Here is a 19,444-nt window from a genome sequence, read left to right on the forward strand (position 1 = left end):
AGCTCAATGTCGCCAAAAACTGCGAAGACACCAATCCATTATTATCTCATCCATGGTAGAACGCATGATAATACGACACGGGCACCTCGATGCGATGCATCTTTTTTGTTTTATTACAAAATGCTTGGCCGTCAAAAAGCAATCGAACGAAATGGATACCAACCAAATCGACAAAGACCAACCCAATACCCACGGGTCAAAAATAACCCTTCTTCGCGTTGCGGAGCACGCGGGTAGCCCTAGTTAGAGCTATTCTTAGTCACTAACCGTCCCGACAAGCAGTTCTGGGCCAACAGCAGCTCAGAGGCGCTGCACCGTCGAGACGGTGAAGCACCCACTGGGCACTGGGGATTCTCGTTTGGGGCATGATGGGCTACAGAGACCTATTTGAGCTTCACCAGGTGCCGCCGGGACAGACCATGTGGCCGCTGATAACTTGTCAGCGAGGTGCTTGAGAACACTGACGCAACTACGATGCAATACATTTCGGGACACAAGTACAACATCCCGCAACAATTTCGTGACACCCTGTATTCGTGACCGTGGAATGTGTCACATGTGCCCACAACACATGTGAAATGTGCTGTGGGGTCAGTCACAGTGGAACGTTTATGATCAACGCCTGTAGTCAACAAAAACGGTGGAATATATGGAAACCCAGGCATTTTGCAAAATGCCTGGCGGGTCAGGCATTTTGCAAAGGGGAATATTTGTTTCTGGTCCCTAAAAAGCTGTTTCTGGCACCTAATTGCTGATCAGCCCCAAAATGCTTATTCGACCCTAATATCTGAATCTGGCACCTAATTGCTTCCATACAGCCTAAAGTTGCCAGATCGTCTAGTTGAACTCCGTATTTGCTGTTTGCTGATTCAGCACCAAAACCAAAACATCCAGCACCTATTTTATTCCACGTTTGCCTACCTAATTCGCGTAATCTTCCTGATTTTATGTATCCTAACAAACATGAACGTTGCATTCGGTGATGTCAAGTGCCAGTGGAGATAAGTGGAGATAATGACTAGATGCCGGCAGCGCTCTTGCGTTGCCTTGGGCCAGAATTGGAGGAACGGTACTGAGGGCACACACCGGGCCAAACCACCGAAACCCAGACTGAGCTTGGACTGAACCTGAAACCAAACGAAACATCCCAAAAATGCTTCGAAGCACGTGAGATTGGTGCGGATATCCACCTACAGTATGGTATGAATTAAATGCACGTGCATAGTTCATGTCCCAGGCACCCCAGTGCAGTCATTTTCATAACATCATGTAGCGTGTGTCTAGTTCTATCAGTGTACCGACTTTTGTGTCGCTAGATCGACGTTTCCCGGGATCAGAGGATCCCTAGTCAAAACCGTTATCCGCCCCCCGCACGCGCAGCTTGCACCCCTCGGATATTATCTCGCCGGAATGTTATGACTCAATGTATTCTTCTTATGACCTGCAAGTTTTGAACCAGTTAGAGCGGCCGTTTACCCTGCAGGCGTGGCAACGCACGAAGGGGTGCAATCGGCTGCGGTCGGAACAATGGGAATTTCCGGATGCAAAAGCATGCTATCGCATGCTTTTGATCCTCCAATTCTGGATTAATGCCATTTCTAGCCAAAAGAGAATCACTAGCCAGCTATGGTGCAGCATAGCAAGACGCTCCTATACCAGCCCGCTATGTAGAGATTATTGCACCCTCAGCCATTTTAACGTGAAAAGTTTGGATCCGTCACTTCCAGCCAGGCTCTCAGGTCATAAACTGGAGTAAAGCAAAATGTCAACTCTGAACAGACATGCCACGCAACCGGCCCTCTTTTCAATATTACCTATTAGCTTTCTGCAATCATCGTCTGACTCCATCTCGATCAAACGCAGCATCCGGTTTCTACAGGGGCGTTTGACTGACCGGCCACACAATAGCCAAAAACAAAATCAAAGCTTCATGCACACACACATAAGTAAGAAACGGATGAAAAAGGCACAACCACGGCACAACTCTGCGCGGCAAACAACGGACAATGTCCCACGCAAGATCCCGCGTTTCTTCAGCGGCCTTGAACGGAATGAAAACATTACATTTCTTTTTTGGAACTATTTGATGACGTCAAAAAATACAATACCCGTTTTAATGGTCAAAATCGAGACAATTACTCACAAAAATGTTTCCCTTTAAGCATTACAAATAAATACTTTTAAATATTTAAATGACATTGTTTTTTTTAAACAAATCAATATTATTTGCTTACTTAAACGTCATATACAATGCTGACGCTGAGATCACTACGGGGCTGTCTTAGAGTGTAGCTACACTGGCAACCTTTAGGCTAGACTCCAGGGGTCATTATACCAGAACAACATGATTCTACCAGCCAGTAGTTCATTTTTCTACTAGATTGGTGCTACGCTCAGCATTTAGGTGCCAGATTCAGAAAAAAGAGTAAGGCGTACCGATGAATAGGTGCCAGAAACAGCTAATTAAGGTCATTTTCCATGATTGGTGCTGGTATCCAGTGGCGCACCCAAGGGGGGGGGCCTTGGGGCCCGGCCCCCCCCCCCCGCTCGGTCATAATTAGGAGGCCCCCTGAGCACCGCTTAGGGTACTTTTACACTTGACTTTCCTGCCTAACCTACTATAATTCTGCACAAGATGCACTATCTGGGCAGAGGCCAGGAGGCCCCCTCTGGTAGGCGACCCTTGATGGGCAGGAGGCCCCTTCTGGATGTGAGGCACCTTCTCACAGGAGGCCCTATCTGGGCAGGAATCAAGAGGCCCCCTCTGGCAGGAGATCCTTCATGGGCAGGAGGCCCCCGAGGCTCCCTCTGCACAGGAGGCCCCCTCTGGTAAGCGACCCTTGATGGGCAGGAGGCCCCGTCTGGCAGGGGACCTTTTATGCACAGGAGGCCCCTTCTGGATTTGAGGCACCTCTCACAAGAGGCCCTATCTGGGCAGGAATCAAGAGGCCCCCTCTGGCAGGAGATCATTCATGAGCAGGAGGCCCCCGAGGCTCGCTCTTCACAGGAGGCCCTTTCTGGACAGGAGCAGGAGGCCCCCTCTGGCAGGAAAGCCTTTATAGGCAGGAGGCCCCTCTGGCAGGACACCTTTTCTGCTTAGTAGGCCCCTTCTGCATGGGAGGCTCCCTTCTGCACAGATGGCCCTATCTGGGTGGGAGCCAGGAGGCCCCCTCTGGCAGGAAATCTTATACTGGGCAGGAGGCCCCCTCTGGCAGGAAATCTTATACTGGGCAGGAGGCCCCGAGGTTTCCTCTACTTAGGGGCCCTTTCTGGGCCGGAGTCAGGGGGCCCCTCTGGCCTCTTGCAGGAGACCCTTTCTGGGCAGGAGGCCCTCTCTGGATGGGAGTCTCTCTCTGCATAAGAGGACATATCTTGGCAGCAGTCAGGAGGCCCCCTCTGCACAAAATGTCCTATCTGGGTAGGAGCCAGGAGGCCCCCTCTGGCAGGAGATCCTATATGGGCAGGAGGCCCCGAGACTCCCTCTGCACAGGAGGCCCTTTGTGGGCAGGAGCCAGGAGGCCCCCTCTGGCAGGAGACCCTTTATGGGCAGGAGTCCCCTCTGGCAGAGGACCTTTTATGCTTAGGAGGCCCCTTCTGGATGGGACGCTCCCTTCTGCACAGAGGGCCCTATCTAGGCAGGAGCCAGGAGGCCCCATCTGGCAGGAGCTCCTTTATGGGCAGGAGACCCCGAGGCTTCCTCTGCACAGGGGCCCTTTCTGGGCAGGAGTCAGGAGGCCCCTCTGGCCTCTTGAACGAGACCCTTTATGCCCTCTCCTGATGGAAGGCTCCCTCTGCACAAGAGGCCCCTTCTGGCAGGACTCTCTCTGGATCCCCTCTGGAAGGAGACCGTCTCTGGGAAAGAGGCCATCTCTGGATAGGAGGCCCCTCTTCACAAGAGGTCCTATCCGGGCAGCGCCTCGCCCTGGCAGGGCATTTTTCATAACGCGGCCTGGCAGAGGGGGGGGGTCGATGCGACCCCCCTCGCGATTGGATCCTATGGCACCTAGAAATACCAAATTTGGTAGGTAGGTGGCCCTCTTAAAATCCTCGTCCCTGTGCAAATTTGGTTGCTCTAGGTCAATATTTAGGGGTTTTTGGGAGGTATAATTGTAAAAAATTTGCTAAAACAGGTCAAAAGTTTTCGCTGATAACTTTTGATCTAATTAACCCGCGCCGGGCAGGTGCTCCGCGACTTCCGCGCCGGGCCGGGGGGGGTGTCTGAAAACCCCCCTTCTAACTCGGCTCCTGGGTCACGTAGCGACACGCGGTAAGCGGCATTCAAAAGAGCGTCCAAAATAAGTACGAAAACACTTCAGTCATTTTTTGGGTCAGGTCAAAGGTCAGGTTACCAGAGGTCACCAAAGGTAAAATGTTGGCTATTTCAACATTTTGGAAACTGCCAACGGCTAACTCGGGAACCGATAGAGCTACAGCGCCGCGGAAAAGCGCATTCGATAGCTCTTTTGACGCTGTTTCGCCAATATGTCCTCAGATTTGACCTCAGGTCAACGGTTTAGCCTCCAGAGGGCAAAAACTCCAAAAATAGCCGTTTTTTACGAACAGTGTTTTTCGGCAATAACTTCTGACTCAAAAAAGCCACGACATTACTTTTGCCAGAATCGTGTTCCTCTTGTCAAAACGCGTCGAATGAACTATAAGTTGACCTTGAAAAGTCAACTTAAAAATTTGACCTCAGGACCTGACCGGAAAAGGTCATGTTGCATATCAGTCGATCCGCATCGTCGAGCCGAACACATCTAAGACGTTTTCATCGCTCTATCATGCCTCTATCAGAAGTTATTAGCAAAAAACTGTTAGATACTATTCGTGACCTGAGATGACCTCGGGGACATCTCAGAACGAGGGGTCACACTCCGGGTCACAGGTGCAATTTTCGGGTTCAGTGTGTCCATTTTACCTACATCCCGATGTTTGAGAGTGTCTAGAATGGCGTTCGTGCAAAACAGACGCCTTTCAATTTTCTCCCATTGAATTATAATAGAGAGGCCGCAAAATTGGCCTGACCTTAGGTCACCGATATCGAAATTCCGAGATACACGTTTAATAGGTTTTTATACACGCTTTTATAGGATACACGAGATACACTGTTACTCTCATCAATCGCTGAAAGTTTCAAGGCAATCGTGCGGTCGGTGTAGCCATGACGAACATTCTAATTTGTTTCTGACCTGACCTTGAGAGACCTGGGTCTGAAATTTTCACAGCATGTGCGGAAAAGATGCACGAACAGGTGTGTTAAAAACGGCGGCGCGGAGCTGTGAAAAGCCGCCGGGGGGGGGGGGTGTTCAAACACCCCCCGGCCCGGCGCGGGTTAAGATAGAGCAAAACAAAAGCACCAGTGAACTCAGCACGTCAAGGCGTGTCGAATGATATACTTTTTTTGTTTGCTTAAGTGTACTTAAAAGTGTAGGTATTAAAGTGTACTTAAGTGCACAACTTAAGTAAAACTTAAGTCTTAGGAATGGTTGAAATGCTTAATGTTGCATATCATTCGACTCAGCTGTTCAAGAGGAACAGAATGATACCATTTTGAAACCTGTTCTATTATGTGACAAGTTATCGGCACAAACGTCATTTGACCTGAGTTGACCTCATTTGACCTGAACCTTAGATAAGTACACCAAACAAAGAAACACCGAGTGACATTATGTTAAGTACTGTGGTATCAAAGAACAAAAGGGATACAACGAAGCGGACATCTCTATATTTTCCGAATAGGAGTTATTTGAATATTTTCCCATAGGCTTAACATTACGACGTAATGACCCCTAACTGACCTCAGGTCAGTGACATAAAAAACGAACTACATATTATACAGCTCGGTGAACTTAGCACATCCTGAAAGTTTGAAGGAAATCAGTCCAAAACTGTGCGTTGGACAGGTACATAAAAAATTAAATTTGACCATAACCTTGTACCCGTTTTTCTGACATGGTGGCCTGACCCAAGGTCGACCGGACCTGAAATTTGCAGATCACATGAAAAAAGGTTGCCCCATAGGTTGTGCCAAATTTAGCGGCGTTGCGCGCCGCCAATTTTACGCTATCTTTGAAAAACCTTAGGGGGGGTCGCATCGACCCCCCTGCCAGGGTGAGGGTTAAGCTTTACTAATAACGCTAAGAACGTCACCAAACATACAGAGGCCGTCAAAAAGTAAGCCATTTGGAGGCCCCCTCGATAGAGAAAAGGCCCCCTGGCAAGCGGAACACGGAGGCCCCTTTGAGCCCGGGCCCCCTCCCCTGGAAAATCCTGGGTGCGCCCCTGCTGGTATCCACCAAATAGGTGCTGAGGACCAATTTTGGGGCGAGTCAGCTGTTAGGTGCCAGAAATAGCTTTTCTGGGACGCAATTAAATGGCGTCCTTTTGCAAAATGCCTAGGCAGTTTGCAAAATGCCTGACCCGCCTGCCCGAGTTTTCACTTTGCCTGTGGCTGTAACATATATATGTTACAGGTAGTTTGAGAAATCAGGAGTTTGTAAATTCACTAGGGAGTTTGCAAACTCACTGACCGGTCAGGGAGTTTGAGAAATTCCAGAGCGATTGGGACAAATAAAAACAAGTGTGCAGTATGTGGGCGGCATACGTGCCGTCCGTGATGTTTAGACAAAGGCGGCTAGTTGTTCGGCCTATTTAACAGTCGCACGCTGACAAAAAAACTTTTGTTGTTTGTTTGTTGATTGAGGCTTTAGGGCGCGCCGACTGCTAAGGTCATTTTGCGCCCATAACGTCGTACTAATAAAACAAGTGTGCCACAAAAAAGAACCTTCTAGATACTAAGACTAGAAAGAAAGACCCGATATAAAAGAGCAAGGTAAGATAAAACAGCGCAAGAGTGTCGTCCTAGACAACTGACTAGATGAAAGGACTAGAGAGGGCTAGTTGGATTGGGGTCAGGTCGAGTAAATCACTTGGAAGTTGATCGAACGGATAAAAGAAAAGATGTTGCCGGATAAAACCCAGGGTGACTCGTCACCCAGTAACTAGTAAGCGGCGGATAGTGGTACCCGGAGCGATGCGCCCGATGTAGCGTGTCCGGTTCGGTTCAGCGCACAGTGGGGATTTTTCCGATCTAGCGCCTCTTAATTCAAAAAATCTTTTTTTGGATTTTTGTTTATTTTTTGTGTCAGTAGGGCTAAAAAATGTCTCAATTTTTCATATATGGCATTGTTTTATCTGTATGTCCACAGCAAAACTAGGAAAAATGCGCCCAAAGTTCACACTCATGCGTGATTACTCAATGGGCTCAGCAAGGCCCGAAAGTATAGCTCAATTTCATTGTCCTGTCCTGTTGGTTTTAATCTTGCGAGGTCTTAAAGTTGCATATCGTCTGAAAGGCACCTTTATTAGGAATGGAATGGCAAACAGGAAGTATGCCACAACCTTACTAAGGTCACAAAAATGCCCTTTACAAAAAACCCTTACAGACACCATATTGAAGGAATGGTATTCTAAATAAATGTAGGAAATCAACAATGTTCTCCACACTTTTCCACTCCGAAATATATCCTATCGAATTCGCCACTTTCTCCTGCACAAGACAACGCCTAGTTTGGCTGCCGAAACTTGCCTGAACACGGAATATTCACATTAGAGTATCTTAACACCCCACTCGAGGAGCGCTAGGGCAAACAGCATGTTCCGGACATAGGCGAATAATTTTACTTCGTGATTTATATGATGCATATTTTCTGAGACACATTCATTAGGAATAGGATGACAAGCGTAAATTATACATACCGTAACCTTATGAACCATCGCACATGTGGGGAGGGGGAGGGGGAAGGGGTCGGATAAAACCCCATGGTTTTCCGCAAATTACTCGCGCAAAAAGCGGCTGATCGCGCCGAAACTTTCGATGCCCTCGAGATCATCAATTTTACATCTAACCTAAGAATTTCATGACTCTGACCCAACTGACCTTTGACCTGTGGCATATTTCTCGAGACCATGTTTGGCCGGAATCGCGATTCGGCGTATGCCAGCTCACATTATCCGCGGTTTCCAGTCTTTTTGTGGTTTTAAACGTTCAAATATGTGAAATGATGTTGGTGCCATGCATAATGGTGGGTGTCAAGGTCACGTGAAGGTCAAGTCAAGGTCATTGACCTTTTGATGACCTTGGTTCACTTTTTCGAGTTTTACTTGTTTCTAGGGTAGTTTTTGGTGCTGATTTCCACGGGTGGAGAATTGTGCTGGACTGGGGGTGCTCGAGCTCTCCCAATTCCACGCCGGCCACGCCGGCTTGGCTTTGGAGCCGCGGCCGGGCGGCGCGGGTCAAGGTCACCGCTAGGCGGCGGCGGATTTGCTGCGCCCGAGCACCCCCAGCTGGTCACAATTCTCCACCTATGCTGATTTCGATTTTAGCAGCCATTTGAATATTTACGAAGTAGTTCTGGTGCCTTCGTTCCATGTTACGAAGCTATCAGTAGTAGGTGACACTTCTATGGATGGCCGGCAGGACGCCTACTAGTTGATCTAACCTGACCTGACCCGACCTGGCCCAAATGCATAAAGACATCGTCTGTGATCAAAACTGACATGAAATTCGTGATCAGCACCCCAAAATACCCCGTAACACCCTAACTTTGCGAAGTTTCAAGAGGTCTCGATTTCCCAACTTTAGTTGGGTCATTAAACTGACTTGGAAAGTCAGCTCATGACCTTGGACTTTGAAATTGAATATATTCGGCCTCATTTCGTCATAGGCAGCACGCTTGACTTTTCTGCGAAGCTCTAGCTTGATCAGGGGCCAAACGGCTGAGCGGGGGGTCCAATTGAACCCCCTATACTATGTTGATAATGCAAATTTACAGGTAAAATTCTCACCAGAAGACACCAGCCAACATCTGTGCACAATCTGGCTACAATTCTACCTATGGTTTGCCCTCTACGAATAAATACGTGCTAGATCGGAAAAATCTCCACTGTGCAGCGAGAGGACACGATAAAAGCACGTGAGAGACAGTGAGAGGCACGGTACACCTGCGACAGGTGGGCTGCTCTTCTCCGCGGAGGAGATGACCATGCGTGGCATACGTATGGCCGATGCGCAGCCTTGTACACGGTCTTCGGTGGTCTAAGGATTAGTTGGACGCGCATTTGAGGCGGCCGAAGGCCGCCTCAAATAGGCCCCTATTCCTTCGAGCTGGGCCCCCCAACTGATGATGATGATGATGTTCCTCCCGGCCCCAGCTATTGCCGGGGCGTAGCCGATCGGCTCTGGAATGAGCGAAAGCCGGCGGCAAAGGCCGCCACCACGTCGTCCCGTCGTAGGTCAGGTGGTCGACCGTGCATGTTTCCCAGCGCGTGGAGGCGCGTGCCGCACAGGCACGGGCAGCGAAGCAGCACGTGTCGCGGCGTATCCGCCTCCTCGCCGCACACCAGGCATCGAGCCGCTGGGCACTCGGTGTCGGCGCAGCCCTGACAGGTGTCAGTTGGGCGGCGTCCGATGCGGTGCAGGTACTGGGCCGACTGGCTCCAGTGTCCCGCCCGCAGCTGATGTGTGTCAACCGCGGCCATCCGGTTGTCACCGCTGACCGGTCCCGGTAGATGTTCTTCACCGAATATTTCCTTGTACCAGCCGTCTGGCCATGCACGTTGCCACTGGCGCCGGGCAGACCTGGCGGCGGCGCGGGTGGCGCTCCTGGTGTCAATAGGGGCATTTGACTGGTCCATGCCTGCGGCCTCCTTTGCGATTGCATCGGCGCGCTCGTTGCCGGCCAGGCCACAGTGGGCGGGCACCCACTGGAGGTGCACCGGTCGACCGCGCTCCACCAGTAGCAGCAGCTGCTGCCAGATGGTGGCTCCCAGCTGGGTAGTCTGGGCTGCGGGACCGCTCTCCAGTGTCATCAGCGCCGCACGGGAGTCTAGGCAGGCTATGATTGGGTCGTCACCGCCGGCGGGGGCGGCGTCCTCTTGCTCGATCTCCACGATCTTTGCGAGCGCGTCTCGGAGTGCAACCAGCTCCGCTCTTGTGCTCGAACAGTAGACGCCTGCTGGGGTTCTGACCTCTTCCGTGTTGCCGTTCGGGAGGGTGATGTGGGCGCCTCCTCCGCCCGATGTCACTCCTCCTGTCGCTGATCCGTCCGACCATATCCAGATCGCGCGCTCCGCCCCCGGGAGCTTCTCTAGTATGTCCTCTGCCGCGGTTCTCCGGGACTCATCTGATCTGCCTCTTGCGCATGCGGGTCCAGCGGTGGGGGCGATGGAGACTCCTTCCGTAGGAGTCCACGGAGGGAGAGTTGCCGCAAGGCTGGGCTCGACTGGAACATCCAGCGCTCCCAGGTCGCGTAGGGTGTTGCGCCCCAGCTCGCGCCAGCCGCGAACGGCGGAGAGGCGGGAGTGCTGTGTCGCGGTGGCCACGGCTCTCAGTGGGTCGTCTGGAGGCAGCGAGGCTGCTCTCATCACCATTCTCGTGGCTAGAGTGGTGCGTCGCATCTCTGCCGTGGCCATGCCGGCCTCCGCCATCAGGCCGTGCGTCGGCGTCGACATGGGACAGCCGGTGACTGCCCTGGCCGCCGCGCGCAGTTCCCGATCGACCAGCTCCACGTGGGACGGGGAGGCCGCCGGCAGCCAGGCTGCTGCAGCGTACTCTAACGCGCCGCGAACATAGCCGTTGGCTACTGTGCGCAGGTGATGCTCTCGTAGTCCCCATGAGTGGCCGGTGAGCTTCCTCAACTGTGCTGTGCGTGGGCGGACCTTGCGGCGCAGGCTGGCGCAGTGCTCGCCGAAGTGGAGGAGGCGGTCTAGCGTCACTCCCAGCAGCTTGACATGAGATGTTGCGGTGACGTCCGATCCTGCGACCTTGAGCGTGACATTCTTGGCGTCAGGGGCCCACTGAGACAGAACCAGGATTTGGGTTTTGTGGCCGGCGATGTTCATCTTGTTCTTGGTCGCCCATCTCGCCATCATGTCTGCCGATTGCTGTGCTCGGGACAGAGCCATCTGGATGTTCGGGCCGGCGCTCACTGTGGCGGTGTCGTCTGCGTACATGTAGCAGTCCGTGCGGGGCACCTTGCGCAGCTCCTCGATGAGGTCGGCGGCCCAGAGCGTGTATAGGGTCGGCGCGAGCACGGATCCCTGCGGCAGGCCGGCTCTGAAGGGCCTGTCCCGGCTGCGAACGCCGTTTACCTCCACGCAGGCTCGGCGATCCCTGAGCAGCTGGAAGATCCAGGTGACGAGGCATTTAGGTAGGTGTCTCAGCAGTTTGTTCTGGAGCATCTTGTGGTCGATGGTATCATATGCTCGCGCGAAATCGTAGGCGACGAGCACAAACTTGTCTGCAGTGATGCCGTCCTTTGGGCGGCCGCGAGCCTTCGGCTTGTTCCAGCCATCTTGTACCGACTGGATCAGTCGGCTCAGGTTATCTTCAGCGGCGCGGCCACGGCGGAAACCCACCTGCTCCGGCGGGATCAGACAGTGCATCTCGCAGAGGTGCGTGAGACGGGCGGCCACCATCCGTTCGGCGAGCTTAGCCACAGTGCTCGTCAGGGCGATTGGACGATAGCTGGAGACGTCCTTGGGGTTCTTCCCTGGCTTCGGGATCGGGATGATAGTAGCCCGTTTCCAGCTTGCCGGGATCGCGCCCTTTGTCCAGGTCGAGTTGATCAGATGGAGCAGCGTCTCGCGCGCTCTGGGGCCCAGGTGCTGCAGGTGCTCCGCGCATACTTGGTCCGGACCCGGCGCCTTCCGCGACTTCATCTTCTTCATCTGGGCGTTCATCTCTTGCATAGAGAAAGGCTGGCAGGCGTCTGTCCTGTTATTACCACAGGAGCAGGGGGCCCGCCGACGTCCTTTCAACTCCGCCTTGGTGCGCCTGTCCCACTTCTTGCTGCGCACGTGCTTGCTGACAGCAGCGTACGTTGCGACAAATGCCTCGGCCTTGCTACGGTCCTCCACGGCCTCGCGGCCGCGGTCCCCGTTGATAGCTTGGCCAGGGGCAGTTGACTGTACACCGCCCTCCATCTTGCGGAGCAACTTGGTGATACGGCCCAGGTTCGTATGTTGGTTGAGCTCTTCTGTGGCGAACGTCCGGAACGCTCTCTTCCTCGCTTCCTCTTCGGTCTCCGCGACCTTCTTCTTGGCGCGTTTCCACGCCTCGCGGTTCTCCGGTGTGGGCGACTGATCGAGGGCAGCCCTCGCCTCTCGTCGCTCCGCCACGGCACGCTCCAGCTCCGGGTCCAGCGCCCATGGCTTCGGGTCGGCCCTGGCCCCTCTGGGTATGTGTTTCGCGCTGGCTTGCATGATGGCGTCTGTGAGGCGGTTGCTCAGCTGATCGACGGTCAGATGAGCAGGCGCGGCGGCTGTGAGTGCAGTCTCGCAGTCTTGGGTGTACGCCGTCCAGCTCGCCTTCCGGAACGACCATCGGGTCTTCCGGATCCGTCGAGGCCGGCACCCGCTGACGGTGACTGTCATCACCTGTGGCAGGTGGTCACTGCCCAGATCATCACCGGTACGCCAGGTGCAGCGTCTTGCCAGGTCTCGGTGTGCCATGGACACGTCCGGTGCAGTCGGCGGGCCGGTTCCGTAACCAGAGCGGGTGGCAGCTCCGGAGTTGAGGGCCTCCCATCCATTGGTCTCCATCCAGTCTTGCAGCAGTTGGCCGGTACTGTCTGGCTCGGTGCACGACGGGTCCCAGGTTCCGTGGTGGGCATTGAAGTCGCCAGTGATGATGGCGCTGCTGGTTGTTGGGAAGGCGGCCATGGAGAACCGATCCACGCGTTCGTCGTCCCCTGTGGCTCGGATCGGGGGCCGGTATACGTTGTGGACGTCGATGCTGGTGATTGAGCTCGGTCTTGGTCTTGCTTTAGTGTTCTGCGTCTGATTCGGGTGACTAGAGTAGAGGAATACCCGGGTGGCGCACCATTCCGTGGAGTCGTCCAGAGGGTGGAGAGGCGGTTGGTCGATGGTGGTGAACTGAAGGCCGTCGCGAACGAAGAGTGCCACGTCTCCGCCCTTGACAGGTCCGCCGTCCCTCCTCCCACGCGCCCGACGGGTGACCACAGCTGTCTGGTACCCAGGAATTGACGGGTTCTTGTTGGCCGCTAGCTGAGCCTCTTGCACAGCTACCACGTCCGCCTTCGTTGCGCTCAGCCAGCGTTGGAACTCCTGCATCTTAGTGCGGAGCCCCTCCGCGTTCCAGGACACGATGACCAGGCGGCTTCGCGCGGAGCGGTTCAGGCGGTAGCGGCGGTTCTTGGCGCGGCGACTCCGTCCTCCCCGGGCACGGTCGCTGCGGACACCCGGACCCCCGCCGGGGGCGCTACCGGCGGGGTCCGTGTCGCTCACTTATCTACTGGGACCGGGGCCGCCTCGGCTCTGCTCGCCGCGCGGCGCCCGATCCCGTAGATGCTCTTGGATGTTGAGGTTGTTGGACGACGTGGTGGCGCGTCGGCCACCGGCGTTCGCCCCCTGCAGGAGGCGTGTTGTGGTCGTTTGGTTTCCCCCAAGCGCTCGCCACGCCTGGGGTGGGGCCAGGCCCCTCCACCGTCCACCTCGAGGAGGCGATCCACGTCGGACGGCGGGCCCCCCAACTCGACTGGGGGCACGGGCCCGTGTGCCCCCCCCCCCTTGTGTGCGCCCTTGTCCAAAATTTTCTTCTGGGCTTCAGCTATCCCAGACTCTAACTTGTTTCCCAAATCCAGAAGAGCAGTGACCTTAGGCCTGCATGCCGAACACAGCCACAGGAAATCATATTCTGACAGGGCTGTAAATGCCTCCACAGATAGGCCCTGGCATTTTGGATGAAAACCATTCTTTGCAGGCATCGCACATAATGCTATCCTCTTTACTAGAAATAGATAGTCCACATACCTTGGATGGACTGTCCATGAACTTTTTCAAAAAGTGTTTCAGTGCTATCTCACATGTTGTTTTATGCATTGTGAATACCAGCCTTGTCACCGGCACTGTACCTGATTCGTGAAAAGTCGCAGTTGTTCAGCCCATATATAAGTCGTCGGGCTCCATCAGAGACCCCTCTAACTTCAGACCGATATCACTTGTGCCTTGTTTAGCCAAAATAGTAGAACGTGTTGTTCACAAGCAGCTGTATGCCTATTTCGATCAGAACCACCTATTCTCTCACACGCAACACGGCTTTCGACGAAATCACTCTACTGAAACAGCGCTTATAGACGTTACAGATCGTGTACTAGAGGGCATGGACCATGGTGAAATATCTCTTCTTGTACTGTTAGATTTAAGCAAGTGCTTTGATGTTGTCAATCATTCAAAACTGATTGAAAAAAATACAGCTTTACGGCGTGGAGACCGCTTGGTTTTCGAGTTACCTTTCAAATCACTATCAGCATGTCAGACTGAGCACTCCCGCTGGACGTCAGCGCTTATCCAACGCAGTCAGAAATCCAATTGGCGTCTATCAGGGCACCTCGCTCGGACCCCTCTTGTACAACGTTTTCTCCAACGATCTTAGCTTATATGTCAACAGCGATGTCAACATCGCGCAATACGCCGATGACTCACAGATCCTGGTTACCGGACGTAAATGTGAAATTGCGCAACTCGTTCAGCGCATGGAATCGGCTCTGTGCACTTTGCTTCAGTGGTTCGCTCAAAATCAGATGAAAGTAAACTCTAGTAAGACTCAACTGATTGTACTCGGCACTCGTCAAATGCTACTCGGCCTACCAAAAATGTGTATCAATGTAAACGGTGTGATTGTAGAAGAGATTCCGCGAGTCAAAAATTTAGGCGTACCTAGTAATGGACAGACACTTGACTTACGAACCGCATGTCAACCAGTTGGTAGCGAAGTGTACTGGCTTATTGGTCGGCCTCAGTCATGCGAGACATCGTATCCCCCATGAGGTACTACCAGCGCTCGTGGATGGACTAGTGATTTCCCTGATTCGCTATTGCATCTCTGTATACGGAAACTCTACCGCTCACTCATTGTCACGTGTGCAGAAACTAACTGTGCACACTAACTGTGAAACTAACGTTACTTAACTTTTGTGCAATAGTGGTCTCAGGACGGCGTAGACGTGAGCACGTAAGCGATGTACTGGCTGAGTTGAACTGGTTACCTGCCCAGGACCTCGTAATGTACCGCACATTGTGTTTAATCAAAGCCGTCCTGACCCATGGACAGCCGAGCGGCTCCGCTGGCCTGTTTCGTACTGCGCTGAGTGTGAGATCGAGGTCGACCAGACTGGATGACCTTCTTGTTTTGCCACGTGTCAAAACTGAGTCTGGCAAGCGAAGGTTTGCCTATCGAGCCGCCAGCGCGTTCAATGCCATGCCGCGCGACATTAGGGAGACCCGCATATCGGCGTTCAGAGGGACCGTCAAGAAATACTTGAGCACGGCGCGGCGGTGAACGCACATATATGTACGCACAAGAGCTTTTATTGTGATCTTAGCACTTCCACTTTTGTTTTACATGACATGTAAATAAAGTATGTTGTAATTTACCATTTACAATGTAAATTGACATGTAAATTGTGCAAATAAAGACATGTCTTTTACCCATATCGTGTCTTTTACCAGTTAAGTGTCCTTTGCCCATATTGTTGACGCGAGCACATGAAAAACCAGTGATTGTCTGGATGAGCTTTAAATATATTCTGACTCTGATTCTGATTCTGACCTTTTGTCCTCCTTTGCACGTGTACCTTGTTTTTCTCGACTTCCTCGCTGGACTCCAACCCTTCTTTTCCTATCCACCTATCTCTTCACCCTCGCTTGCCTTGCTGATTTCACTATCACCTTCTTCATGTTCCACAGTTGCCTGCACCATATTTGTCCCGGCCCATTTTGGCGGCATTGAAAATCTCTACAAGTGCTTTTAAAATAATTTTGATCACCTTTTTCTTTTTGTAATTTTTTTTTAATTTTTTGTCTGTTTTCTTTTGTTTCTTATTCTAAGCAATGTTCTTCTTTTTGAAAACACACCGGCTCTTGCTGTGACCTTGGCTGTGAGGTGAGGAGCTAATCTGGCGCACGTCCAACCAGGGCGAGGATTGGGAAGGAACTGGAACGAAGGAACGAACATATGGTTTTTACTATTGTGGTTAAATTATCATTTTAATATCAAATATCTTTCTTTATTGTAATAAAAATAAATCGTTTAATTGGCCCTGTTCGGTCCCTGTTTTTATATCAGTGTGCTGTCAGTTTTCCTCATATAAGGAAGTTATTGCTGGCGCGGCTTGGCCTCTCATTGGTCTAACGAATAGACCACTTGAATTCGACCAATGAGGAGCCAAGAAGTAGCAGCATGGTCACAGCCTGCTGATAAATAAACGGGGTGTGAACAGAGCTATTATTTTCTTTCAAAATACCAATCCATTTATGGAATGGCCAGCTGATCGTGAAGCCCAGAACCTGCAGAAAAGCTGTTTTCTAACGCCATTTCCGATTGAATTCGTCGAATTTAATCGAATCGCGTTAATCCCTAGTGGAAAATGGAAGCCTTTTCTCCCCGATAAGTGGACGCGATGCTGCAAGTACCTGCAGGTTATATCGTTTTTCACCCGTAGTAGTGAGGGCTGCATTTATGCCCATATATGGGACGCCGGTGAAAACAGGGCGCCGGAGGGCATATTAGTCACGTGACATTTGGAGCTTCTCCCACTCCGCGGGTCTTCTACGTGCTAAACATCACATGTAAATTTCACGAACCTTGATCAAATCGCCCCAGGCGCCCTGTTTTCACCGTCGTCCCATATATGGTCATCAGAAGTATATTTATTGCCCAATCCATTTTTGGATCTTCGCCTCGTAGTTTCCCCAACTGAGCTTTTTCTGTTGGTAAAACTGGCCTCTGGGCACTTCACAAAGCTTAATTGAATGCAACCAGGGGCAAAAGTCGCATTTGTGTCATTTTCGGAGCAAATAGGTTATCCCCAACATATGCTCAACATTTTCTATATTTGGGTATACTTGCATCACCAGCATAGGTACCCATTTTTTGAAGTTGCTGGAAGTTGCGTACCCATTTATGGAAGAATCTTCCAAAATGAAAAAAAAATATAAAAATGGAAGAATTAACCACAACTTCCTAGACTGATATTAACTTTGAACCTATATGGTTGAAAAAGATAAGAAGTAACAATACAGTTGGGGAAACTACGAGGAGCCAAACAAAAATTGGATTAGCCAATCAGCGTCTGGAGTGGGCGGGGCGATGACCATATATGGTCATAAAATCAGACAACTTCATCTTTTCAATGAATTTTAGCATTCAAATGAAAAAATAAGGCATAAGGATGTTTTTTAACCACACAAGGCCTACACTCACCCGGTGCATAATTAATTGGCGTCTCTAAATCGCAGAGTTACAACGCAAGGTCAAACCGTGATTGGCAAATATGGCGGATTGAAACACACGCGCCAAAAAATGTAAGCAGTACCGTGGTTTAAAAATGTCATTATTTTTATTATTTTGTTTATGGTTTTTCTAATTGTAGTTAAATTATTATTTTAGAATTAAATATTTTTGTTTATTGTAATTAAATTAAATCTTTTTAACAGTTTTCTTTCATAAAACCAATCCATTTATTGAATGGCCAGCTGATTGTGACGCCCAGAACCTGCAGAAAAGCTGTTTTCCTATCGCCATTTTCGAGTCGATTCGCCGAATTTAATCAAATCACACCAATTCCTAGTGAAAAATGGAAGCCTTTTCTCTCCAATAAGTGGACGCGATACCGCAATTACCGGCTCGTTATACCGTTTTTCACCCTTAGTAGCGAGGGCTGCATTTATGCCCATATATGGTCATCAAAAGTCCATTTATTGACCAATCCATTTTTTGACGTTCGCCTCGTAGTTTCCCCAACTGAATAGGCTGAGCACAGAACCTTAGGGACCCCAAGTTCAACCAGCCTACAACTGCCCACGTATATAGAGAACTGCCGAGCTGGTCTCGTCATGTCATGGCATTTGCTATGGCTATGTATAGATAGATAGATAGATAGATAAGCTTTATTTCAGACTCTGGGCCCATACTCTTAAATACTGATGATTTCAGCCAGTGCAGTGGCAAGACAACCAAATGTCACACAAATGTCACCAATGTCATTCTGGCCCGTTTCAGCACTCGCGCAGAGCTATGTGCTAAAATGAACGTACAGTTGCTGTTGCCAGTGGCGCCTCAGGCGAGAACGGTATTGTACACTCGAATTTTCAGTCTTTTTTACCAGCTCACTGTATAAAGTTCTTATGTAGAAAAGATAAGAATACTTGGAAAAATCTCAGGGAACTCCCTCAAACCTCACCTGAGAATTATCCGGCAGATCTACCTGTAAGGCCTGTAAGAATCTTGGGCAGATCAGCAATCAGGGCCCTGTTGCACCGGTGCAGGGGGGTACGCTCCGGCTGTTTAGCATTACGAAAAATGGTGACAGACGTTTGTGGAGGATTGTCGACGAACTATTGTTCCGCGAGCAGTACTTACACGCTAGCGGAAAATTCACCAATCAGCGCTCGGCAGTACTCGACGCTGATTGGTCCGACGCTCGTGACGAAATTGCGGGGGACCGCAGTTATTCTCTATGGACCCGAATAGGCTTTTGGATTTCGGAGGAGTTTCTTTAAAATTATATGCTGTTTGGAGCTGTTTTCGAGTTGAAATATATTTCTTATGACTGTTAGCTATATAATGACACCATAAAATCATGATTTTAATAAATATTACCGATGTAATATCGGCCGAAAAGACATGCTGTCATGGCACGGACTGCCCTGCGGCTGATGTGGGGCCCCTAGTGCCAGCGTATGGTAATAATGGGTTGACGAAGGGTTATTGGAGAAACTTAGAGCCCCTTTAGCATTCAGTATAGGGTCATCAGAATGTCCATCAGGGGTCTGAGTAGGCCTGTCATAGGGGCATACATGACACATCATGGCCCATGGGTCAATGTAGATCCATTAGGGGCCGTTGAAGGGCCATCATTGTTCAGCGTGGGCTCGCAATTACCTCTGATGGGCATATGCCGTGCCCCGATGGACTAACGCTGGCCCCTGATGAACCATCACCAGCCCCTGATAGGTCTACAAAGCCCTCTGCTGGGTCCAAATTGGTCACTGATATGCCCAAATGGGCCACTGAGAAACCCGTACAACATCCCCTGACTGCACCTGCTGGACCAATGCCGTCCCCTCATGGGCCCACCACAGCTCTTGAATGACCTTTTCAAGTCCCCTGAAGTGCCTTTATTGGCCTAAATGGCCCCTGATTGACTGATGTGGTCCCTATTGGTCCTATATGGCCCCCATGAGCCCTCAACGTCGGCCTAGACAGCCTTACATTATATGCCACTGGGCCCTGTTGGGTCAGCCCCGGCCCCCGATAGGCTTGCACACTGGACCCACCGGGCCTATACCGACCCATGAAGGGTCTATGTCGAACCCTCACGGACCTCCGATGACCACACGCCGACATGTGTGGCCCCATCAG

General features: G+C 51.2%; 1 protein-coding gene across 3 annotated transcripts in view; it reads right to left on the reverse strand.

Annotated features, from left to right (window-relative positions):
* LOC122378890 (selenoprotein M-like) overlaps positions 1–18,351 on the reverse strand; it is a 122,547-nt gene extending 104,196 nt beyond the window's left edge. Inside the window, exon 1 of one of the 3 annotated variants that reach the window (XM_043360527.1) lies at positions 18,264–18,351. The gene's annotated coding sequence lies outside the window, so the exon portion shown is untranslated. Of the gene's footprint in view, positions 1–15,631; positions 16,896–18,263 lie in introns of those variants that run through there. The other 2 variants (XM_043360525.1, XM_043360526.1) reach the window with 2 other exon arrangements.
* Between the last annotated feature and the right edge of the window lie 1,093 nt (positions 18,352–19,444).

This window comes from Amphibalanus amphitrite, unplaced genomic scaffold, assembly GCF_019059575.1.
Source record: "Amphibalanus amphitrite isolate SeventyFive unplaced genomic scaffold, NRLGWU_Aamphi_draft 000067F_arrow, whole genome shotgun sequence".
NCBI classification, from domain to species: domain Eukaryota; kingdom Metazoa; phylum Arthropoda; class Thecostraca; order Balanomorpha; family Balanidae; genus Amphibalanus; species Amphibalanus amphitrite.